At 48.1% G+C, this 21,846-nt stretch overlaps 1 long non-coding RNA gene across 1 annotated transcript in view; it reads right to left on the bottom strand.

The window, feature by feature from the left end:
- Window positions 1-4,894: 4,894 nt before the first annotated feature.
- Window positions 4,895-21,846, bottom strand: part of LOC133276342 (uncharacterized) — a 93,688-nt gene continuing 76,736 nt past the window's right edge. The window contains exon 2 of the long non-coding RNA XR_009745831.1: window positions 4,895-5,192. This is a non-coding gene — a long non-coding RNA (uncharacterized LOC133276342). The remainder of the gene's footprint in view (window positions 5,193-21,846) is intronic.

Below are 21,846 nucleotides of genomic sequence, written 5' to 3'. Positions count from 1 at the left end.
GAGGTCGCCAAGGGTTGATAGAAACCTGGACATACTTATATTTACCAACTTCTAATACATGAGTATCACAGAGAAACTGTATGGGCTACCCCTGTCAATTGCAAGAAAAAATCATAACATATACAGCTTGAGTATAAGAGGATTTTAACGCATACGTGGTCACTGTTTGTCAGGCCTCCTTAACTATTTTGAGATCAAGAGCTTCCCACTCTTTAGCCCCCTGCTGTGTAGTAAACACAGGATATGCAAAGATGCCCATTGCAGAAAATTCCCCAGTAATGATCACATATTTGGTTACCCATTGTTACAACTGAGCGTCTCCAGGGCCAGCAAGTCTGAGCAGACCGACCCGGGAGACAAAGAGTCAGGGTCTGGAAGCAGAGGATATAAATCTGGCTCGCATTCAGGGGATTCGGGGGCTGATCCTGCGCCGAACTCGGGGTCTCCGTTGCTCGCAGCTGTGTCTTTCTTATCAGATGTATCTCGTTCGGTATGTAGCCATCTGCAGATCTGGCTCCTCCGTAATCGATCCGGCGCCGAGGCAACGCCCTCTTTCTTTCGGATTCCTCGGCATTTATCATACGTATCCCTTCTAATATACTTTCTCTGTCCTTTTCAAAGTCCCTACTTTCGGAACTGGGGTGGTGGGGGAGCAGGGGGTTACACCTCCTCCGCGGCACCTTCTGATGGAGGGGGAGAAAAGGAAGGGGGGGGGGTGCGGTGGGAAACCCTGTGCTCCCGCGAGCTGGGGGGGGGGAACGAGTTGTAATCTTCCCCCGGTTTCAAACGACCGGGGACGTCTGTTCCTAGTTTCTCCGTTGCTACCGCGGCAGTTTTCTTTTCTGCCTTGTATCTTTTTATACAGTTCATTACTTCCCTCCGTGGTTTACCGAGTTTCTTTGCCTTTTTATAATCATTAAGCACCGAGTCAAATAGTTCATCACCAAACTTTCGCCACTCACTCTCCTCAAATATTGTATTAGGATCTGCAAAAAAAATCTCTTAGCCTTCCCTAGCCACTAGACCTGCTAGCTGCTTTAGAGTCTCAGGCTCAATTCCCCGCTTTTATAAAAAGCACTGTAAAAAGTTCAGGGCTCAGTTCCCCGCTTTTATAAGAAGCACTGTAATAAGTCCAGGGCTACCTCTCGGTCCATTTTCATGGCCAGCCTTTTCCGGATCGTCTTCTTCTGGGTCGTCCTGTAACCTCGGTCTCCGGATCGGCCTCCCGACGCAGCAGTGTCTGGTTCGCCCCAGCGGCGGATTCTTTCGGTTAGTCCAAGCACCCGGGTCCGTCACGCCACCGCAGCAGCATTGCCCGCGCTTCCCGGCCGCTGCCGCCGGCGCCGCTCACTCGCCGTTCCGGGTCCCCGTCGACCGGGGCCCTGTATCCCGGGCCCCCGCTAGTCGGGGCCCTGTATCCCGGGTCCCCGTCGACCGGGGCCCTGTATCACGGGTCCCCGCTATTCGGAGCCCTGTATTCCGGGGCCCCGTTAAACCGGGGCCCTGTATCCCGGGTCCCCGCTATTCGGGGCCCTGTATTCCGGGTCCCCGTCGGCCGGGGCCCTGTATCCCGGGTCCCCGTCGGCCGGGGCCCTGTATCCCGGGTCCCCGCTAGTCGGGGCCCTGTATCCCGGGTCCCCGCTAGTCGGGGCCCTGTATCCCGGGTCCCCGCTAGTCGGGGCCCTGTATCCCGGGTCCCCAGCGACCAGGGCCCTGTAGTCCGCGTCCCTGTTCGGGCGCCATTTGTAAGCGGCGAGGAGAAGCAGACAGGCCAACCCAATATGGGTGATAAGCAACTTCTACTTTATTTGTGACGCAGTTCACACATATATAGGAGTGGTATTCAGCCACTCCTTCTTGGCATAACAGTATTGGTTAGCCCCCACAGCTTCCTCCACATTCTCCTCCCAGGTCCGGTCTCCGGCCACCTGTGGGGGCCACCTCCTGCTTTGCTTGCACAGTCCTCCAGAACTCTATGGTTCTGCTCTTAGAGTCATTCTGCAACACCCTACCACAGCACATCATGCCCAGTATGGAAACTGGGTCAGTTACCCAAAAGACCCAGATCGCTACTTGAGTCGGGCTGGGTATTGGTCTGCGGGTGGGTTTTTTCCCCTTCCTTGTTAGTTTTATATTCTCTCCCCTTGTTATTTCCATTATCATTATTAGTAGTAGTGGTAGTTTTGTAGTATACTTTAGTTATTGGACTGTTCTTATCCTATGGGTTTTATATTCCTTTCATTCTTCCCTCCCTATCCCTCCAGGAGCAGGGGGGAAGAAGCAAGATGGAGTGGTAAGAGAGCAGTTGTGTGGTTCTGAGCTACTGGCTGGGCTTACACAATGACACCAGGACATTTTTCTTATAAACTTTTTCTGAACAAAAAATGGTGGACTGGATTTTCTTTCTGTATTTGCCTTAAAGCATGAGGTGTTATAGGCTGGCTTCCTCAAAACCTTGAAGAATTCTGCTTAAAACCAGAATACTCTCCTAAAACATTCAGCCAATCTGTCTCTTATCCATCCCTGTAGATGCTGGGTTTGATGAGCTGATTTTGTGCAGGTTGCATCCACCAAGGAACTATTTTCCTTAGCTGCACCTTTCTGCTGGAAAACAGCAGTCCTCTTATATCAGAGCCACCAGTGCTGCATTTGCCGCACAGTTGGACTTTTGTGCTCCTCAGCTCTTGGCTCATTGCATTGCTTTGTGCTGCAGCTGGGCTGCTCCATGCTTCTGTTACATCCGACAACATTCCTGTCATACTTCCAAGGTCACCATATTGGCTGGCTTAATAGGGGGCCTGAATTAATAACCGAATGTTAAACCTATGTTATTCTTCTGATTATCTTCAATCTCTTTAGTTAACAATAAGTATTTGTCTAAAAGTGCAGCTGGTGTTTAATGTAAACTTATGTAAGAAAGACCATCAGATAAGGGGAACTGGTGGTCAAAGTTTCTACTTGCAACACCATACACCTGGTGAAGACCCAGCTGAGACTAGAACTATGGTTTGAACCGAAGCCAGGGGACTAGTAAGCATGCGTACAAGATGAAGGTGAAAAGTTCAAGAGTGAGGAAGACTCGTTTACTTCATCTCGAGACCCCTGCCCACGACCATCAGGAGGCACTGCGCAGGAGTGAAGGAAGCTTTAGCTCATTATAATATGAAGAGGGAAAAGGATATGAATATGTATAGATGTCTTGTGTAACCTATTGCATATGTAACACCATATAGAATAAATGTAGAGGGAAAACGACACTGGGGTGTGCATGCCTTTGGAGGAACTAATCCCCATGCGCCTCAGCTGAATAAAGCATACCTACTTTACAACTTTAATGAGTTGAGGAGTCTCTCCGCGTATCAGGCTCACTCAAGACCAAATGGGATTTCCAGGAGCAAAAACTGCAAGATGAATATTTATTTTTGCTTTATTTAATTTATTTATTATTCACACCCCATGTGTACGAACCCTCTGAAAATAGGCTTCCCTGATTCTGCACAGCCTGGCAGTGTTCAGCTGAGATATTACAGCTCCCTTCTGATCCTTCTGGGGAAAGTTAGAGGAGGTCCAGGGTCCTCATGGCTGCTTATGGTGTCCTCTTGTGGAAGAAACACCATAGTGTTGCTTTATAGGCTTGAAAGAATAGCTAAGGTGAAAACAGAAGATAAAGAGGAAGTTGGCAAATAGGCAGGGGGGTTCATCTGAAACTCAGTGTAATCAGAGTGATAAAAGGGCTAGAACAAGGCTTGATACTTGAAAGCAAGCTCCCCGGGGGGGGCGAAGGAGAGGAAGATGAGTTAGGTGACTCTACCATAAAAGGGAATGTGTAAGTAAGGGGAAGGGGTGCTTAAAGTAGAATAGTGGGAGATGCAACCAGGGGTGGACTGCCGCAGAAAATATGGACTCAGTCAGAGATCAATATGATCAGACAAAAGCCGTAAAAGCCGTTTATTACAAAGCCTTAACCCCTTAAATACTGTTTCTTACATGCACTTACAGTGATTTGGCATATTATGATTGGATACATGTCTTGAAGACCCTTAGTGACTAACATATAATCGGTTAAGCACAGGTGGGAGAACTTGACCTCAAAAGCTTGCCAACAGTCCACAGTTCTCATAACTCAGTGAATTCCAGCTTCTTCTTATCTTGCTTGTTTAGGCTTCCTCGGGCCTCTCATGGCTGTATTTTTCGGGATTATTCAGAGTTTCTGTACCAGTTATCCATTCTCCTGTGAGAACACTGCCTCCACATCTCCCCCTTTTTGTTTTATATATGTTTTGGATGACTCTACTTGATCAGGGGATTTGGGCTAGATCATATCTCCAATATATGCCAACTACAGGCTGCTGGGCCTGCCCCTTTTTTCTGCTGTATGGCTCTCTGATAACAGGGGAGGCCATCTTTCACATCAAGGTCTGGCATGGCATGTGTCCCCACCACTACATGCCTGCTGGGTTGCAGCCAACAGAGGAGCTAAAGGTTCTTCTTGGTGGCAAACACAGAGGCCAACCCAGTCTTGCCCTTGACTGTGGTAGCAGACATTTGGTCAGCCTCAGCCCTTGCACCTTGTTGTCAGTGCAGTTTCACCTGCTTCATCCAGTAACAAATCACTACTACAGCAAGGCACACACACCTTTACATTAGCAGAGCAACTATTACAGGGTGCAGCAGCATGTTGAAGATGCTGATGGCAGCAAGGGACTAGCCAAAGAAATTGCTTACCAGTGGAATTCTCCCACCCTCTTGATTTGTTCCATTACCTGCTTTATAACACTACCATTGTATTAGAATCTTTCTGCTTTTGCCTTAGAATTTTCTAGCAGCTACTGCAAATTTCCATACTCTAACATCTTTTTTACAAGTGACGAATCTATATAATACAAGGTGTAGCTTCTTATTAGCAACTGGCTAGTAAATACAGGTTGTTTTATACACAAAATCACAGCCTCTAATAATAGCTGCTTTACAAGCACACATATATTCAAGCTGTTACTTTTCAGTTGCCCCCAAGTGATGTTTTGCAATCATTCATTTTTTTCTTCCTCTATCTCATTCTGCTTGGGGTATTCACGGTCAGATCCTGTAGCTGAGGCATCAGGCTCCTCCTCTCGCCTGTCCAGCTCATGGCAAGGCTTGACAAACTTTGCAGGCAGTCGCCATGGACCTGTAGGCAGGAGGACACAAATATACTCCCTCCCCCAGGTTATCAATTCTTGAGAAGGAGACAGTCAAGGAGTTTGCTGCATCATTGCCTTTTTTTTTTTTTTTTTTTCTGATACAAAGTCGCTCACCCTACAAGTGCCGGCCAGCTCGGCAGCAGCTACAGCTGCCTGTCTGCTTCAGCAGCAACCATAAATACCAGCCGGCAACAGCACTTTTGCATTAACGCTTTCTTGCCCGAAATGTTAAACTGCTACTGGTTAAAAACTTTTACATGAATGCAACAACAAAAAATACACAGAACACCGTCTGCCCTTAACACACACACACACACGTATGGGATCCCACAAGCACACTCCACACAGCTACAATATTTGAAGCACGAAATCCAGACAATCATTATTCCCACTACAGTCCCACACACAGAATGTGGCACAAGGACCCTGTGGAGACTAACAACAAACTATCTCCGAGAAGCATCACTGCAGTGCGAGGTGGCAGGCTCAACCTTAGCGGGCATCCCCGCAGAGGCTCTGCCTCCCCCACATCGTATGAGGCTTGGGCTTTTATACTGACCAAAATGCACACTCATTCCGACACAGGTGGCCAGCCTATGTTGGAAGAAGTGGCCAGCAATATCTATAAATGTCTCCAAAGGTCGACAGAAACGTGGACATACTTATATTTACCAACTTCTATTACATATTATAGTTACCCGGGTAACTATAGACCGGTCAGCCTCACCTCCATCCCTGGGAAAGTGATGGAACACCTTATCCTTGGTACCATCTTAAGGCATATCAAGGATAAGAAGGTTATGAGGGGCAGTCAACATGGCTTCACCAGGGGGAAATCATGTTTGACCAATCTCTTAGCCTTTTATGAGGAAATAACACGGTGGATGGATGATGGCAGAGCGGTGGATGTGGTCTACCTTGACTTCAGCAAAGCATTTGACACAGTCTCCCACAGCATCCTCACGGCTAAAATGAGGAAGTGTGGACTGGATGATCAGGTAGTGCGGTGGACTGCAAACTGGCTGAAGGAGAGAAGCCAGAGAGTTGTAGTCTATGGGGCTGAGTCTAGTTGGAGGCCTGTAACTAGTGGAGTGCCTCAAGGGTCAGTACTGGGACCGGTATTATTTAATATATTCATCAATGATTTAGATGAGGGAATTGAGTGTACTATCAGCAAGTTTGCTGATGACACTAAGCTGGGAGGAGTGGCTGACACGCCAGAAGGCTGTGCTGCTATCCAGCGAGACCTGGACAGGCTGGAGAGTTGGGCAGGGAGTAACTTGATGAAATATAACAAGGGAAAGTGTAGAGTCCTGCATCTGGGCAGGAACAACCCCACGTTCCAGTATAGGTTGGGAAACGACCTGTTAGAGAGCAGTGTAGGGGAGAGGGACCTGGGGGTCCTAGTGGACGACAGGATGACCATGGGCCAACACTGTGCCCTTGTGGACAAGAAGGCCAATGGCATCCTGGGGTGTATTAGAAGGGCGGTGGTTAGTAGGTCGAGAGAGGTCCTCCTTCCCCTCTACTGTGCCCTGGTGAGACCGCATCTGGAATATTGTGTCCAGTTCTGGGCCCCTCAGTTCAAGAAGGACAAGGAGCTGCTGGAGAGAGTCCAGCGCAGGGCAACAAAGATGATTAAGGGAGTGGAGCATCTCCCTTATGAGGAAATACTGAAGGAGCTGGGTCTCTATAGTTTGGAGAAGAGGAGACTGAGGGGTGACCTTATAAGTGTCTATAAATATATAAAGGGGGAGTGTCACGAGGATGGAGCCAGGCTCTACTCAGTGGCAAACAATGATAGGACAAGGGGTAATGGGTACAAACTGGAACACAAGAGGTTCCACTTAAACTTGAGAAGAAACTTCTTCTCAGTGAGGGTGACGGAACACTGGAACAGGCTGCCCAGGGAGGTTGTGGAGTCTCCTTCCCTGGAGACATTCAAAACCTGCCTGGACGCATTCCTGTGTAACATTATCTTGGTGTTCCTGCTCCGGCAGGGGGATTGGACTAGATGATCTTTCGAGGTCCCTTCCAATCTCTAGCATACTGTGATACTGTGATACATGAGTAAGCTACCATGTCTTTCATAACTGCGTTGATAGCTCTGAGCTCATGTAGCAGTCTCCATTTTCCATTTTTCTTAGGAATGATAAATATTGGAGTATTTCACGGACTAGTGGATGGCACAATATGGCCTGCTTTTAGCTGTTCATTGATCAGTTGGTGAATATGGGACAGCTTTTCTTTTGTCAGCAGCCATTGATCGACCCATACGGGTGTTTCAGTAAGCCATTGCAATTTATAGGTTGGCCATCCCTCAATGGCTGCCACTAAAAATTTCTGTGGTCAGTTTCATTCCCATTTGACTGAGAACATTTCGTCCAAGCAATGCAATAGGAAAAGGCATAACATATGGACTAATTTGGGTATCACTTTCATCAGACATAAACACATCCACCAATTATTTACTGATTTGAGTTGATTGCATTCCCCCTATTCCAACAACTCCTGCTGAACATAGACAGCTTAATTGTTTGATTATCACAACCTCTTATAGAGACTTGGTCCTCAGGTTTGTGCTTTGCTATGTCTAAAGCAAATAAAATTTGTGGTATTCCCGTGGAATGCCAGGCCTGATTTCCTCTAATTTTTGGCCCCATCTGAGGGACTTTTGCCTCAAATGGAAGTAATTGAGCTCTTTTTGAATTTTCAGCATGCATTTGCACCATGATCCCAATATTGCCAGTATAGTCAGCATCAATTACACTGGGTAATACAAAGATTCCTTTCCTTGATGTTGATGATCGTCCCAGTAGCAAAGCACATAACCCATGACCAAGGGGCCCATTTAATTTAGATGGAATGCAATGAACAGAAGTATCAGTTATGGTAAAATCTATTGCGGTTGCCACATCCACTGCGGCACTCCCTGAAGTGGCGGAGGGGACGCAGTCCAGACACCCTGATTTTGTGTCGTTGCACGGGGTGGCATCGTGCTCACATTCAAGTTTCCCAGAGGGGTCCTATTCTTTTAAACTTTGAACAACATTCAATTGTCTTGTGGCCAAATTTGTCACATTTAATACATTTGTCTACAAAATCAGTAACACCACAGTGAGGGGGGCGGGTTGCTGAACTAGTTTTCTTTACAGTACACTGCTTTTTAAAATGTCCCATCCGTCCACAGTTATAACATCTCATACCTTTAGTACCCCCACAGTCACCCTGACCTTGTTGTAGAAGGGGTTTAACAGCAGCGGCGAAGGCAGTAGCCATGTATCCAGCCTTTTCCTCTGCTGTGCCCACTTTAGAACATGCATCCATCATTTCTTGAAGACCAGCAGATTTTGGCAAAACCTGCAAAATACACTTACAAGCTGGGTTAGCATTTTCCATAGCCAGAGACATAAGCATCGATTCTTTAGCATTAGATGCCAGATCAATATTCTTTTCAATAGCCTCTGTCAATCTGTCAATAAATCGCATATATGGCTCAGTAGGTCCCTGCTTTACTGATGTATATGAAGGATTAGGTTTTCCCGCTTCTGGCACAGCTTTCAGGGCAGCTAAAGCCAATTGCTGTGCTTGCTGTAAAACTTCAGTTTTCATACGAGCTTGTACTCCATCAGGGTTGTCCTGGGTTCAGCAGTAGCAGTCATGTTTTTCCTTTGTGTTAACTGGTGCAGTGCTGTGTTTTGACTTCTAGCTTGAGAACAGTGTTGGTGAAGCCGATGTTTTCGGTTGTTGCTAAGTGATGTTTACCCTGACCAAGGACTCTGTGAGGCTCATGCTCTGCCAGGGAGGAGGGGAAGCTGTGAGGAAGCAGAGACGGGGCGCCTGACCCGGGCTAGCCGGGGAGGTATTCCATACCACAGCACGTCATGGCCGGAGTGGGGGTAACTGGGAGTTACCGGGAAGGACACGGGCTTCCGGGTGGAACTCGCTTTTTTGGCCGGTGGCATCGTATGCTCTTCCCTTGTTATTTTCCCTTATCATTGTTTTAGCTGATAGTAGCGGTGGTGATTTGTTGCTGGACTGTTCTTGTCTCAACCCGTAGGAGTTGCACTCTCTCGATCCTCCTCCCTGTTCCTCCGGGAGCGGGGAAGGGGAGAGCCCCGGTGCGGGGTGGGGGGGGGAGACGGACACGGACCTCGATTGTTGTCAGCTCGGCACCACTCACTGGGAGTGAGTGAACAAGTTACCTGACTGGGTTTAAACCACGACAAGGGTGAAACTGTCTCTTTCCCAGTAACATTTCAGATGAAACACCGTGCAAAGGGTGATGAGGATTTCACTCTGAATTCTCATCTGCAACTCTTGCAGCAAGCTCCTCAAACCCGCTTTTAAAATGTAGGAGCTGTGAAGGAGTTAATAAAATTACAGCCACTCTGAGACAATCATTTAGAGTTAGAACAGTACTAGAAAAGTGTTGCAGAATGACTCTAAGAGCAGGACCATAGAGTTCTGGAGGACTGTGCAAGCAAGGCAGGGGGTGGCCCCCACAGGTGGCTGGAGACCGGACCTGGGAGGAGAATGTGGAGGAAGCTGTGGGGGCTAACCAATACTGTTATGCCAAGAAGGAGTGGCTGAATACCACTCCTATGTATGTGTGAACTGCGTCACAAATAAAGGAGAAGTTGCTTATCACCCATATTGGGTTGGCCTGTCTGCTTCTCCTCGCCGCTTACAAATGGCGCCCGAACAGGGACGCGGACTACAGGGCCCTGGTCGACGGGGACCCGGATTACAGGGCCCCGACTAGCGGGGACCCGGGATACAGGGCCCGACTAGCGGGGACCCGGGATACAGGGCCCCGGCCGACGGGGACCCGGAATACAGGGCCCCGGTTTAACGGGGACCCGGGATACAGGGCCCCGGTTTAACGGGGACCCGGGATACAGGGCCCCGGTTTAACGGGGACCCGGAATACAGGGCCCCGGTTTAACGGGGACCCGGAATACAGGGTCCCGGTTTAACGGGGACCCGGGATACAGGGCTCCGGTCGACGGGGACCCGGAACGGCGAGTGAGCGGCGCCGGCGGCAGCGGCCGGGAAGCGCGGGCAATGCTGCTGCGGTGGCGTGACGGACCCGGGTGCTTGGACTAACCGAAAGAATCCGCCGCTGGGGCGAACCAGACACTGCTGCGTCGGGAGGCCGATCCGGAGACCGAGGTTACAGGTCGACCCAGAAGAAGACGATCCGGAAAAGGCTGGCCATGAAAATGGACCGAGAGGTAGCCCTGGACTTATTACAGTGCTTCTTATAAAAGCGGGGAACTGAGCCCTGAACTTTTTACAGTGCTTTTTATAAAAGCGGGGAATTGAGCCTGAGACTCTAAAGCAGCTAGCAGGTCTAGTGGCTAGGGAAGGCTAAGAGATTTTTTTTGCAGATCCTAATACAATATTTGAGGAGAGTGAGTGGCGAAAGTTTGGTGATGAACTATTTGACTCGGTGCTTAATGATTATAAAAAGGCAAAGAAACTCGGTAAACCACGGAGGGAAGTAATGAACTGTATAAAAAGATACAAGGCAGAAAAGAAAACTGCCGCGGTAGCAACAGAGAAACTAGGAACAGACGTCCCCGGTCGGTTGAAACCGGGGGAAGATTACAACTCGTTCCCCCCCCCCCCAGCTCGCGGGAGCACAGGGTTTCCCACCGCACCCCCCCCCCCTTCCTTTTCTCCCCCTCCATCAGAAGGTGCCGCGGAGGAGGTGTAACCCCCTGCTCCCCCACCACCCCAGTTCCGAAAGTAGGGACTTTGAAAAGGACAGAGAAAGTATATTAGAAGGTATATGCATGATAAATTTCGAGAAATCCGAAAGAAAAAAGGCGGTGCCTCGGCGCCGGATCGATTGCGGCGCCACTGTGAAGCAGCAGTAGAAAATAGGGATCATGCGCGAGCGGGAGATTTAAAGGAACCGCGAGCCTCTCCAACCCACTACGCCCTAGAGTGAAAAAATTTTTAACTCAGTCACGGAGGAGCCAGATCTGCAGATGGCTACATACCGAACGAGATACATCTGATAAGAAAGACACAGCTGCGAGCAACGGAGACCCCGAGTTCGGCGCAGGATCAGCCCCCGAATCCCCTGAATCCGAGCCAGATTTGTATCCTCTGCTTCCAGACCCTGACTCTTGTCTCCCGGGTGGGTCTGCTCAGACTTACTGGCCCTGGAGACGCTCAGTTGTAACAATAGGTAACCAAATATGTGATCATTACTGGGGAATTTTCTGCAATGGGCATCTTTGCATATCCTGTGTTTACTACACAGCAGGGGGCTAAAGAGTGGGAAGCTCTTGATCTCAAAATAGTTAAGGAGGCTTGACAAACAGTGACCACGTATGCGTTAAAATCCTCTTATACTCAAGCTGTATATGTTATGATTTTTTCTTGCAATTGACAGGGGGAGCCCATACAGTTTCTCTGTGATACTCATGTACTAGAAGTTGGTAAATATAAGTATGTCCAGGTCTCTATCAACCCTTGGAGACCTCTGTAGATACTGCTGGCCACTTCTTCCAGCACAGGCTGGCCACCTGTGTCGGAATGAGTGTGCATTTTGGTCAGTATAAAAGCCCAAGCCTCATACGATGTGGGGGAGGCAGAGCCTCTGCGGGGACGCCCGCTAAGGTTGAGCCTGCCACCTCGCACTGCAATGATGCTTCTCGGAGCTGGTTTGCTGTTAGTCTCCACAGGGTCCTTGTGCCACGTTCTGTACGTGGAACTGTAGTGGGAATAATGATAGCTTTTGCAGGGACAAAAAAAAAAAAAAAAGAGGGGGGAGAGAGAGTAATGATGTTACATTTAACTTTAACCTGTCTACTTCTGAAGAACTGATAACCTGGGGGAGGGGGTATATTTGTGTCCTCCTGCCTACAGGTCCATGGTGACTGCCTGCAAAGTTTGTCAAGCCCTGCCATGAGCTGGACAGACGAATGGATAAACCTGATGCCTCAGCTACAGGAGCTGACTGTGAATACCCCAAGCAGAATGAGATAGAGGAAGAGAAAGAACAAATAACTGCAAAACATCACTTGGGGACAACTGAAAAGTAACATCCTGAATATGTGTGCTTGTAAAGTAGCTGTTATTAGACGTTGTGATTTTGTGTATAAAACCACCTGTATTTACTAGCTAGTTGCTAATAAGAAACTGCACCTTGTATTGTATAGATTTGTCACTTGTAAAAGAGATGTCAGAGTATGGAAATTTGCAGTAGCTGCTAGAAAATGCTAAGGCAAAAGCTAGAAAAATTTTAATACAATGGTAGTGTTATAAAGCAGGTGATGGAACAAATTAAGAGGGGGGGAGAATTCTACTGGTAAGAAATTTCTTTGGCTAGTCCTTCACTGCCATCAGCATCTTCAACATGCTGCTGCACCCTGTAATAGTTACTCTGCTAATGTGAATTTGTGTGTGCCTTGCTGTAGTAGCGACTTGTTACTGGATAAAACAAAAGGGGGGGAGATGTGGAGACAGTGTTCTCACAGGAGAATGCATAATTGGTACATAAACTTTGAATAGTCCTGAAAGATACAGCAAGGCCATGAGAGGCCTGAAGAAGCTTAAGCAAGCAAGATAAGAGGCTGGAATTCACCAAGTTAATGAGAACTGTGGACTGTTGGCAAGCTTTCAAGGTTGAGTTCTCACACCTGTGTTTAACCAATTATATGTTAGTCACTAAGTGTCTTCAAAACATGTATCCAATCATAATATGCCAAATCACTGTCAGTGCTTCAGCCGGACCTTGGCTCAACTAAGCAGAAAATTCTACATTGAAGGCATTTTCTGATTTATTTTAATGTTGACTCTGTAAGACATGCAACACTGCAGAACCTTTTGTTGTTGGAACAGGGACATGGATGTGAAGAGTTTGATGGAATGTGTTGTATGAGTCTCTCCGATTATGCTAATTCGATGCACGCACAGCTGAGAACCCTGGCTCAGCTTACCCAGCAGTAGTAAATGAGCAATATCCTAATAACTAGATGGTTGTCTTCACGGGGCATTACAGGTTGAGTCAAACACTGTTGTTTGAAGTATTGCACTTATGTATCATTGTTAGATTAATCATCGTAGCTATTAGACTTGTTTATAGTTGTGTGATAAAACAGGTGAACAGAATAACCCATAATGCCTTGCTTGCACAAAGAAAAAGGGGGGAATTGTTGCAGAATGACTCTAAGAGCAGAACCGTAGAGTTCCTGAGGACTGTGCAAGCAAGGCAGGGGGTGGCCCCCACAGGTGGCCGGAGACCGGACCTGGGAGGAGAATGTGGAGGAAGCTGTGGGGGCTAACCAATATTGTTATGCCAAGGAGGAGTGGCTGAATACCACTCCTATGTATGTGTGAACTGCGTCACAAATAAAGTAGAAGTTGCTTATCACCCATATTGGGTTGGCTTGTCTGCTTCTCCTCGCCGCTTACAGTAGGGAATATCCCTTTGGCTAGTTTGGGTCAGGTATCCTGTTTCTGCTTCCTCCCAGCTTCCCAACCCCTCCTCATTGGCAGAACATGAGACTGAAAAGTCCTTGATAGGTGTAAGCATTACTTATCAAAAAGTAAAACACTGGTGTGTTATCAGCACTGTTCCCAGGACGAAAGTCAAAACCACAGCACTGCACCAGCTACTAAGAAGGAGAAAAATGACTGCTACAGCTGAACCTAGGACTATATCTACAGCAGAAGAAATATGGACACAGAGATGAATATGATCAGACAAAAAGCCATTTACTGCAACGCCTTAACCCCTTGTGCTTGCAAATACAGTGATTTGGAATACCTTTCCACAGTGCAGCAGCCCAGATGGGTTTCCCTCTGCTTTGCCAGTTGCTCTGCTTCCATTCCTGCAACCACCCCCAAAGGGAATTTGCCACCATCCATGAGTCAGTATAAGTACTGGCCACTTTTCTTGTTCAGCAATGTTCAGGGCCAGCTGGATGGCTTTCACCACTGCAAACTGACTCATTTCACCCTCTCCTTCAGCAGTTTCTGCAACTTGTCGTCCAGGACTCCATACAGCTGCCTTCCATCTCCAATGCTTTCCCACAATACGGCAAGAGCCATCAGTAAACAAAGCATATTGCTTTTCACTTCCTGACAGTTTATTATATGGTGGGGCCTCTGCAGCACGCATCGCCTCCTCCTCTGGTGACATTCCAAAATCTTTGCCCTCTGGCCAGTCCACGATGACTTCCAGAATGCCTGGATGACTGGGATTTCCTATTCAAGCTCGTTGTGTAATTAGTGCAGCCCATTTACTCCATGTAGCATCGGTTTCATGATGTGGAGAGGAGACCTTGCCTTTGAACATCCAGCCCAGCACGGGCAGCCGGGGTGCCAGGAGGAGCTGTGCTTCAGTGCCAATCACTTCCAAAGCAGCTTGAACCCCTTCATCGGCTGCCAGTATCTCTTTCTCAGTTGGGGTATAGCTGGCCTCAGATCCTTTATATCCCCGACTCCAAAAGCCGAGGGGTCGACCTTGAGTCTCCCCTGGAGCTTTCTGCCAGAGGCTCCAGGTATGGCCGTTCTCCCCAGCTGCAGTGTACAGTACATTTTTTACATCTGGTCCGGTCCGGACTGGTCCAAGGGCTACTGCACGAAGTGTCTTGCGTTTAATTTGCTCAAAGGCTTGTTGCTGCTCAGGGCCCCATTTAAAATCATTCTTCTTCCGGGTCACATGATAGAGAGGGCTTACAATCGAACTGTAATTTGGGATGTGCATTCTCCAGAACCCCACAGCACCCAAGAAAGCTTGCGTTTCTTTCTTATTAGTTGGTGGAGACATTGCTGTTATCTTGTTGATCACATCTGTGGGGATCTGTCTGCGTCCATCTTGAAATTTTATTCCCCAAAATTGAATCTCCTGTGCAGGTCCCTTGACCTTACTCCGTTTTATGGCAAAACCGGCTCTCAGAAGGATTTGGATTATTTTCCTCCCTTACTCAAAGACTTCTTCCGCTGTATCGCCCCCCACAATAATGTCATCAATGTATTGCAGGTGTTCTGGAGCTTGCCCCTGTTCCAGTGCAGTCTGGATCAGTCCATGGCAAATGGTAGGGCTGTGTTTCCACCCCTGGGGCAGTCGGTTCCAAGTGAACTGGACACCCCTCCAAGTAAAAGCAAACTGTGGCCTGCACTCTGCTGCCAAAGGAATTGAAAAAATGCATTGGCAATATCAATCGTGGCATACCACTTGGCTGCCTTTGACTCTAGTTCATACTGAAGTTCTAGCATGTCCGGTACGGCAGCACTCAATGATGGTGTGACTTCACTCAGGCCATGATAGTGTACTGTTAGTCTCCACTCTCTGTTCGACTTTCGCAGTGGCCATATGGGGCTATTAAAGGGCGAGCGGGTCCTGATGATCACTCCCTGACTCTCCAGTCTACAGCTCAGCTGATGGATGGGAATCATTGAGTCATGGTTGGTGCGATATTGCCTCCGGTGCACTGTTGTGGTCGCAGTTGGCACTTGTTGTTCTTCAACTTTCAGCAACCCCACAACGGAAGGATCCTCTGAGAGACCAGGCATGGTGGACAGCTGCTCAATTTCTCTGTCTCCAAAGCAGCAATACCAAAAGCCCATCGGTACCCTTTTGGGTCTTTGAAGTACCCTCTCTTGAGGTAGTCTATGCTGAGGATGCATGGAGCCTCTGGACCAGTCACAATAAGATGCTTTTGCTATTCCCTCCCAGTCAGGCTGATTTCAGCCTCCAGCACAGTCAACTCTTGGGATCCTCCTGTCACTCCAGAAATATAGATGGGCTGCACTCCTTGAGAGCTTGACGGCATCAGGGTACACTGTGTAAGGGTATCTACTAGAGCCTTATATTTCTGTGGGACTGATGTGCCAGGCCATCTGATCCACACAGTCCAGTAAATCTGATTGTCCCCTACCTCCACCTGGCTGGAGGCAGGGCCCCTCTAATAGTCATCACAACACTGGACACTTAAGTCGTGTTGAAAGGGATTATTCTTCATTATCTCAGGAGCTGGAGTAAAATCAGCTCTTCCACTCCATCTGGGAAACTGCTCACTAGAGACTGAAGCTGTAGCTCTCATGGGATGATCAGTCTTGGCCCTTGCTCCCCTCTTTAATTCACACACCTGTTCCTCCAAAGCTGAAGTAGGTTTTCCATCCTGCTTTGTCATGTCTTCTCTGTGATCCCGCAGGTAAAACCATAGGGTAGCCCATGGTGTATACCTCTTGTATCTCCTCTCTCGAACAATTGGACGCCTTTTGTTAATAGCCGAGACGTGTGCTGGTACACGTGAGGAGCTGGATAAATCAGATAGGTCGTCCCTCAATTGTTTGAGATCCTGGGACAGTTTTTCCACAGCTGAGATGATGGAAGGGGTGAGATTGTCTTCAAACTCTCGGAGCTTATGAATCATTTCATCCATTGTTAGTGGTACTATGTCATTCCAGGTTACTGTTGCCAATGAATGGGCATATGATGACAGTGCATTCCGTGTAAGTTTTCACCCCATGGGTCGTGTACATTCAACTTCATCTGGATCTACAGGTATATCCCCTGTATTCAGCCTGATGTGATAGATCATCTTTACGATGGCCGATTCCCTCAGAGACTGGATGCCTTTGTCTATAGTAGTCCACTTGGCCGAATGACTCATAACATCATCCTTGTATGGAAACCTTTCTTTCACAGCTGCCAAGAGACACCTCCAAAGACTGAGGGACTTTTTCTCTCTTGCAATTGCTTTGTCAATTCCCCCTTCTCTAGCAAGTGATCCCAGCTGCTTGGCTTCTGTACCTTCTAGTTCGTGACCACTGGTCCCATTGTCCCAGCATCAGAGCAACCAGGTCATGATGTACTCCCCTGGTTGACAGGTAAAATCTTTTTGCATATTCCGTAGCTCGGTTGAGGTCCGAGGTCAAGAAGTCACCTCTTCTTCTTCTTCTTTGTCATGTGATGATGACTCCTGATCACATGCTAGACCGGGTGTTGAATACATTGTTTCTTCATCTCGCTTCATCCTTCTTGCCTCTTGTTTGCTTGCTCTCTTGCGTACAGGGGCAACCGATATTGGTACGAATTAGTCCGCTGGTTTTGCTGCAGTGATTATCACTGTGGTTTGAGTAGTGACTGTACTTGTTGCTGGGGGTGGTGTAGCTGCTGTGCTTGGAGCTGGGGTAGCTGTGCTGTCTGTTGCAAAGTTTGAGTAGCTGCTGTGCTTGCCATTGGGGTAGCTGTTCATTGCAGCCAAAGTTTGAGTAGCTGCTGTACTTGGAGCTGGAGTAGCTGCCCTTCACTGTTGCTTTGCCCTCAGATCCAGCGACATTTTCTTCCTTTTGAAGGTGCTGGATAGTGTTGAACAAGGCCCTGTAAGCATAGGCCAAGCCGCAGCACGTTGCCATGATTTGTCCGTCTCTGGTATGGCCAGAATGACCACACACCTCATTTAAGTGTTTTACTAATTCTTCTGGATTTTGCAGGTGTTCGGTGGTGAAATTCCAAAGTACTGGAGGGGCCCTCTGACCTAGATACTTGCCCATACTATCCCACACACCCTGCCACCCACGGCTGTCCAGCCTCAGGGAAAATCTCTTGGCCCTCCTACATCGTCATTTGACCCCAGACAAGACCCAAACCTGACTCTGCCTAACTCTTGAAGTCAGTCGTGGGCATAATACACTCTGTATGCGTGCCAACGCGGTGATCCCCATCACAATCAGCAAACAAGTCTCAACAGCATTAAAAGGCCATTCAAAAACTTCAAAACTCTCAAATGATGCTGTAAATAGTCGGGGGGGGGGGGGGGCTGGGAAGGTAAGGGAATGTCTCCTTCATAGGTTGACCACCGGAGGAGGGGAAAAAAGATGTGTAATTGCCAAATGCTTCTATTATATACCTCCCAAAGTATAGAGGTAGTGACCACACTGGGAACGCAAGCCAGATCAGTTTCATGAAACTGTGAGATCAAGAGGAACAACTTTGAGAGCCAATAAATCAGCATTGTGACGAGTGACTATTAATCCGGTCAGATCTGTCATTATCTCAACCCTTCAAGCCCCACATTGGGCGCCAAAAAGAACTGTCATGGTTTAAACCTAGCCAGACATCTCATTCACTCACTCCCCCCCCTTCCTCCCTCTTTCTTTCCTTCCCCCCCCCCCTCCTTCCCCGCTCCCAGAGGGATGGGGAGGAGAATAGAAAGAATGTAACTCCCATGGGTTGAGACAAGAACAGTTTAGCAAACAATGTACAACACAAATCACCACCGCTACCACCAATGGCAACAATGATAAGAGAAAATAACAAGGGAAGAGAATACGATACCACCCGCCGAGAAATGAGTCTGACCCAGTCGAACCTGCGTCCTTCCGAGTAATTGCCAGTTACCCTCCCCCCCCCCTCCCGGCATGATGTGCTGTGGTATGGAATACCCCTTTGGCTAGCTTGGGTCAGGTATACTCATGATTATGTACGTATGCCCAGTGACTATATAAGGGCGGCTTGGGTAGCAATACAGGGACACACGAGAGGAGGAGCTATCCCCCTTGTCTCCTGGCGCTGCAATAAAGAACACCTGCTTGTCAATTTGAAAAATTTGCTTGCAAGTTTGTTCTTGGAGTTTTCTCCAAATCAGCAGGGACACCTCACACTAAACCATGCCACCCAAGGCTCTGTCCAACCTGGCCTTGAACACCGACAGGGATGGAGCATTCCCCTCTACTCTGCCCTGGTGAGACCGCATCTGGAGTATTGTGTCCAGTTCTGGGCCCCTCAGTTCAAGAAGGACAGGGAGCTGCTGGAGAGAGTCCAGCGCAGGGCAACGAAGATGATTAGGGGAGTGGAACATCTCCCTTATGAGGAAAGACTGAGGGAGCTGGGTCTCTATAGTTTGGAGAAGAGGAGACTGAGGGGTGACCTTATAAGTGTCTATAAATATATAAAGGGGGAGTGTCACGAGGATGGAGCCAGGCTCTACTCAGTGGCAAACAATGATAGGACAAGGGGTAATGGGTACAAACTGGAACACAAGAGGTTCCACTTAAACTTGAGAAGAAACTTCTTCTCAGTGAGGGTGACGGAACACTGGAACAGGCTGCCCAGGGAGGTTGTGGAGTCTCCTTCCCTGGAGACATTCAAAACCCGCCTGGACGCATTCCTGTGTAACATTATCTAGGTGTTCCTGCTCCGGCAGGGAGATTGGACTAGATGATCTTTCGAGGTCCCTTCCAATCTCTAACATACTGTGATACTGTGATTCAAAACCTCCCTGGGAACCCATTCCAATGCCACACCACCCTTACAATAAAGAAGTTCCTCCTTATATCCAACGTAAACTTCCCCTGTTTAAGTTTGAACCCTTTACCCCTTGTCCTGTCACTACAGTCCCTAATGAATAGTCCCTCCCTAGCATCCCTATAGCCCCCCTTCAGATACTGGAAGGCTGCTATGAGGTCTCCAGGCAGCCTTCTCTTCTCCAGGCAGCCTTCTCTTCTCCAGGCTGAACAACCCCATCTTTATCAGCTTATCTATCTTCATACGGGAGGTGCTTCAGTCCCCTGATCATCCCTGTGGCCCTCCTCTGGGCTTGTTCCAACAGTTCAATGTCCTTTTTATTTTGAGGACACCAGAACTGCGCACTGATTTATGGAACAGAACTTCATAACTCACAAAGAGTTGTAAAGCAGGTACGTTTATTGCAGCGCTGGGTGTGAGAGGGATCGCTCCTCCTATCTTGCACACCAAGAGTTCAACAATCTGGATATTTATTATACACAGACATACATATTCATTAGGTTCCCGAGAGTTCGGTGGGGATATTATAATTTGTTTATGTACTTATTATCATAAGAGTCCTCCTTTTTGGCGCTTGTGCACTGCCCTCCGATGGTCGTGGGCAGGGGTCTTTTAGATGAAGTAAGCAGTCTTCCTCATGGTGCACTTTTCACCCTTGGCACAGTTTCCCAGCTGGCAACCTCAAGTCTTATGGAAACTAGTTGAAACAAATACCTGTCAGACATTCATCTTCTTGAGGGAAAAGGGTCTCTGATTTTAAACAATGTATTTTGGCTACCTATTCTATTCTGGGTTATAGTTTAAACTGGCAAGAACAAGAACTTACCTGTTCCCTATTCTAAGTTAAGACAATGTATAGTTTGAAAAAACCTCTTAACTCGTTCCTTAGTCCGTTACTATTCCTCGCATCAACACAATACTCCAAGGGAGGACTCACAAGAGCAGAGTAGAGGGACAGGATCACCTCCTTCGATCTGCTGTTCATGCACCTTTTGAAGCAGCATTCTTCTTCCTTGTCATGTGACAAACTGTTGTGGTTTAAACCCTAGCCAGACAGCTTGTTCACTCACTCCCAGTGAGTGTTGCCGGGCTGGAAGCAATCGATGCCCCCCCTCCCCCAGCGGCTCTCCCCTTCCCCGCTCCCAGAGGGATGGGCGGAGGATCGAAAGAGTGCAACTCCCACAGGTTGAGACAAGAACAGTCCAGCAAACAATGTACAACACAAATCACCACCGCTACCACCAATGACAACAATAAGAGAAAATAACAAGGGAAGAGAATACGATACCACCCGCCAAGAAACGAGCCCGACCCAGAAAACCCTGTGTCCTTCCGGGTAGCTCCCAGTTACCCCCCCACCCCGGCCATGACGTGTTGTGGTATGGAATACCTCTTTGGCTTGCTTGTGTCATGTGTGCTGTCTCTGCTTCCTCCCGGCTTCCCCTCCTCCCTGGCAGAGCATGAGCCTCACAAAGTCCTTGGTCAACATAAACATTACTTAGCAACAACTGAAAACATTGATATTATCAGCACTGTTCCCAGGCTTAAAGTCAAAACACAGCTCTGCACCAGCTACCAAGAAGGAGAAAAATTGACTGCCACTGCTAAACCCTGGACACAAACCAAATGTAATTTGGGATGTACATTCTCCAGAACCCCACAACACCCAAGAAAGTTTGTGTTTCTTTCTTGTTAGTTGGTGGAGACTGCTGTTTTTTGGTGATCATATCTGTGGTGATCTGGCGACATCCATCTTGCCATTTTATTCCCAAAACTTGAATCTTCTGTGCACGTCCCTTGACGTTACACCATTTTATGGCAAAACTGGCTTTTAGCAGGACTTGGATTATTTTCCTCCCTTTCTCAAAAACTTCTTCTGTTGTATTGCCCCACACACTCCTGGGACAGTCAGTTCCAAGTGTACTGGACACCCCTCCAAATAAAGTGAACTGTGGCCTTCACTCTGCTGCCAAAGGGATTGAGAAAAATGCATTAGCAATATCAGTTGTTGCATCTGTCCTGGGTTCAGCAGTAGCAGTCATGTTTTTCCTTTGCGGTAGCTGGTGCAGTGCTGTGTTTTGACTTCCAGCCTGGGAACAGTGTTGGTGAAGCTGATGTTTTCAGTTGTTGCTAAGTGAAGTTTACTCTGACCAAGGACTTTGTGAGGCTCATGCTCTGCCAGGGAGGAGGGGAAGCTGTGAGGAAGCAGAGATGGGGTGCCTGACCCGGGCTAGCCAGGGAGGTATTCCATACCACAGCACGTCATGCCCGGGGTGGGGGGGTAACTGGGAGTTACCCGGAAGGACACGGGCTTCCGGGTGGGACTCGTTTCTTGGCCGGTGGTATCGTATTCTCTTCCCTTGTTATTTTTTCTTATCACTGTTGTAG

This window comes from Pezoporus flaviventris, unplaced genomic scaffold (assembly GCF_033815535.1).
Source record: "Pezoporus flaviventris isolate CSIRO_AGI_PZ_B2104156 unplaced genomic scaffold, CSIRO_AGI_Pfla_v1 ptg000044l, whole genome shotgun sequence".
Classification (NCBI taxonomy): Eukaryota; Metazoa; Chordata; class Aves; order Psittaciformes; family Psittacidae; genus Pezoporus; species Pezoporus flaviventris.
This window is presented reverse-complemented; position numbering and strand designations above follow the sequence as displayed.